The following is a 4,576-nucleotide window of genomic DNA, read 5'->3' as shown; positions in this document are numbered from 1 at the left end:
AAAAAATAAAAAAGGAAGAAAACTTCTCTCAGTTTAGTAGTTCAAGGATTCTCGTTTAGATCATCTGCTCGTGTTCCGTTATGGTCGTCAGTATACTGGTGAGGTGCAAATAGATCAGCATTAAACATGCCTCTTGGTGTCTGTTGAGCGAAGGATGTACTTGCAACCTTAGTTCGTTTTGCTGGAAAAAACGATTGGGCGCGCGTTCTGTCATTTGGAGCTGTACAATTGCTTCTCAACGCATCTTTTTGATTCCTTGCTCATACCAAACATCAAAACTAAGAGAACTAGAAATTAGAGACTAAAATTGGAACTAAATGGAGTAAAATAAATCTGAAATGCAATAAATAAATACGGTGCAAAGGATATAAAATTGGGTTGCCTCCCAATAAGCGCTCGTTTAGTGTCTTGAGCTTGACGTCTCAACTACTGTCAAGGTGGCATATATGACAGGAAGAACACATCATCCTTCTCACCAAGAGATACATATTTCAAGTGAGGTGGCAAATGCTTGAGTGCAGCCGATGGCGTATCTTTCTTTTTCTCTACATATTCATCTTCATTCATTTTCAACCCCTCCCATGTAGTGGGGAAACGGGGGGAGTAAGATGGTGATGCTTCTAACATGGCTAAAACCTCTTCTACAATGGATAAATCCTCTTTCACCTTCGGATCTTTACTTTCTTTAACAACATCTTGGGGTAGGCATAACCCTCTTTCTAATGGCATAATGTGTCCTTGATGTTCACCTTCTTCATCGACTATCGAATTAAAAATCTCAATTCGGTTGCACCATTCTCTTTCGTTTGAATGTTCCATGGCTTTTAAAATATTGAATGTAACTGTTTGGTGTTTCAAAGGATAAATTTTATTTTAAAAAGTTGCTTAAGGTTAAGTAATACGAAATCCGGCCAATTTAGAGCTTGAGTAGACACAGGGTTGCCTGTAGATAGTAATATTAGGATTTAGGTTCAAAAACATGCCCCCAAATGCTAGAAAAACAATCTTATCCATATTTTGACACTATTTAATTGATTAAATATAAAATCAAATCGATTAACATAATTTTCACTCTATTGAATTGATTAATTTAGCAGACTTAATCAATTAACATTTGTAGAAAATAAAAAAACACTTTCCAACTATGTTATATTGATGTCTAATTATCCAAACATCTAACAAATAACACATAGATCTTAAAGTATAATGAAATAAATCCAAAGAGGTTACAGTTCTCTTTTAAATGTTGCTAAACATCCACTCTTCCATTTAATGTGAGACTCTTCTCAGACTAACAATTTTTCCCTCAAAGGTGAAATAATCTCATAACCTAATGTCACATGTCTTAGAGATAAACATTACAATACAAGTGGTAAATCTGTATCAATGTCATAAAAAGACAAAGTTGTGGTACAAAAAGCTAGATTGTGTGGTATTGTTTATAATAAGAAGATCATATTAAATATACCTACATGGAAAAATAACAACCCATTAATTATGATTTAACGCATGAGATTATTTCAACGTCAAAATTATTCTTCAACAATTAATTTTAAAAATTTCAAGTTTTGTACATGTCCGCATAGAAATGTTACTATTGATCAACACCCAATACAATAAATCAGGGTTTATTAGAAACCTAATCGCACAAGCAACACATTCATTTTCTAAAGGCATATATAAAGCTTCTTTCACCGTTGAATTCATTATTAGTACTATCAACGGTCTTGATAAATAACATTTATTACGTCATTGACATTTATAGGAAAGTAAGTTAAGAAACAAGAATACTTAGCAAAATTGCAAACGACATTACATTGTATACGTCAATATATAATGTCATCCCACGGTCGTACAAAATCTTACAAACAATATATACAATAAAATATCATCCCACCATTTTTGAATAGATCAAACACCAGACTACAAAATAAACTAATAGATCAAGGACTCCTAATTTGAATCCAAAACTCCATTGGAAGGAACTCTCATGTGATCAAAGAAAAGAAGGGTTATTGACTTGAATAGAAGAATTTCAAATTAACAAGGAAAGGAACAATACTTATTTGGATTGAATAAGAGTTAAAGTTGTGCTTCCAATAGATTTAGTGTTGGTCTGAACTTATTATTTATATGTTAGCGTAATTAATTGGTTATTCCACAATTCTAAGTTTTATAATAATCACTTGGGCTTAAAGCACATAATTGTAATGTAATTTGATTGTTTTATAATTGATTTGTTGACTAATCGATTAGTCAAATGTCAATAATCGATTATATATTAGCTAATCAATTAGATAAAATTATGAGTCTTTGTGATGCGGTTCATATCAGTTTTGAAGTAAAAAAATAATCAATCTAAATATTAAAATATTCGTAGTTGGATTTGATTTGGTTTGATTTGATTAAATAACTAAATATCTAAATACAATATTTTATACACTACGCCAGAAATGACATTTAACAGCGCCCATTTTACAGCGCTTGCTAAACACAAGCGCTGTTGTAATTATATTTTAAAAATAACGGAACCTATTACAGCGCTTTTTATGTGAAGCGCTGTAAAACAAGTGCTGTAGTAGGTCATATAACGTTTGCGCATCACGTTATAAGGCTTTTACAGCGCTTGTCAAAAAAGCGCTGTAAAAGGAAGCGCTTTCGCGAATCAGTTACAGCGCTTTTTTCACAAGCGCTGTAAAACACATGCGCTTTCATTGAATTTAACTACCTATTATAGCGCTTTTTTCACAAGCGCTGTAAAACACATGCGCTTTCATTGAATTTAACTACCTATTACAGCGCTTTTTTCACAAGCGCTGTAAAACACATGCGCTTTCATTGAATTTAACTACCTATTACAGCGCTTTTTTCACAAGCGCTGTAAAACACATGCGCTTTCATTGAATTTAACTACCTATTACAGCGCTTTTTTCACAAGCGCTGTAAAACACATGCGCTTTCATTGAATTTAACTACTTATTACAGCGCTTTTTTCACAAGCGCTGTAAAACACATGCGCTTTCATTGAATTTAACTACTTATTACAGCGCTTTTTTCACAAGCGCTGTAAAATACATCTTTCAAATAATTATATACGTTGGGAACCCTAATATCCTCTACGTACTGTGCGGCCATCTACGTTGTCTAAGGTATTTTTTACACATGATCTGTTATGTTTTGAAATTGTCAAAAATTGTCAAAAACTCATACCACATGATCTGTTCTGTTTTGAAATTGTCAAAAATTGTCAAAAACTCATACCACATGATCTGTTCTGTTTTGAAATTGTTAGTTGATATTGGTTTCTTTTTGAAACTTGTTGATATGTTTTGAAAGCTTATTATTTTTGTTACTGCATTTATATAGGTGGTATAATATGGATAGGAAATGGATTTCAGCCAATCGATTGTCAAAAGAGTATGAAATTGGAGTGAAGGAGTTTGTTGAGTTTGCAGTGAAGAATGCAAAAGATCCAAATAGAGTAGTTTGTCCTTGTTTAAAATGTTGTTTTGGAAAACGTGTTAGAGAAGATGAATTAGAAGGACATCTAGTATGTAATGGAATTGATCAAAGCTACACATGTTGGATAAGACATGGTGAGAAAAAAAAAGGAAACATTAATTTTGAGAATAGTTCTACATATGCTTCAACTGATTTCGATACAGATACATATGAGCCGGACCGAGTTGATGAGATTGCAAAAGCAGTTGAAGAAGATCTTCGAGATTGTCCTAAAATGTTTGAAAGTTTGTTGAGTGATGCAGAGAAAGAATTATATAATGGTTGTACTAAATTCACAAGACTGTCAGCGATATTAAAGTTGTACAACTTAAAAGCGAGTAATGGATGGTCTGATAAAAGCTTTACGGAATTATTAACACTCATAAAAGATATGTTGCCAGATGATAATGAACTTCCCAGTCGAACCTACGAGGCTAAACGGATTTTGTGTTCTATTGGAATGAGTTACGAAAGGATTCATGCGTGTCCTAACGATTGCATTTTATTTCGAAACGAATATGAACTACTTAAGGCGTGTCCGAAATGCAATGTCTCTCGATATAAGAAGAAAGAATCTACTCCAGCAAAAGTTGTGTGGTATTTTCCTATAATACCAAGATTTAGGCGCATGTATCGCAGTGAAGAAGATTCAAAACACTTGACATGGCATGCAGATGAAAGAATTAGAGATGGAATGTTTCGACACCCTGCAGATTCCCCACAATGGGCAAAAATTGATCACGAGTATCCTGAATTCGGGATAGAGTCAAGAAATCTAAGACTTGCACTTTCTACTGATGGAATGAATCCACATGGTCTTCAAAGCATCTCACATAGCACGTGGCCTGTGATTTTGGTAATATATAACATACCTCCATGGTTATGTATGAAGCCTAAGTTTATGATGTTGTCTCTGTTAATTTCTGGACCCAAACAACCAGGGAATGATATCGATGTATACTTGACTCCTTTAATTGAAGATTTAAAACGTAAGTGGGAGACATGTGTGGAAGTTTATGATGGGTATAAGAAAGAATGTTTCAATTTGAGGGCTATGTTGTTTGGCACAATTAAC

Source organism: Cicer arietinum, chromosome 6, assembly GCF_000331145.2.
Source record: "Cicer arietinum cultivar CDC Frontier isolate Library 1 chromosome 6, Cicar.CDCFrontier_v2.0, whole genome shotgun sequence".
NCBI classification, from domain to species: domain Eukaryota; kingdom Viridiplantae; phylum Streptophyta; class Magnoliopsida; order Fabales; family Fabaceae; genus Cicer; species Cicer arietinum.
Note: the sequence above shows the minus strand (reverse complement) of the source record.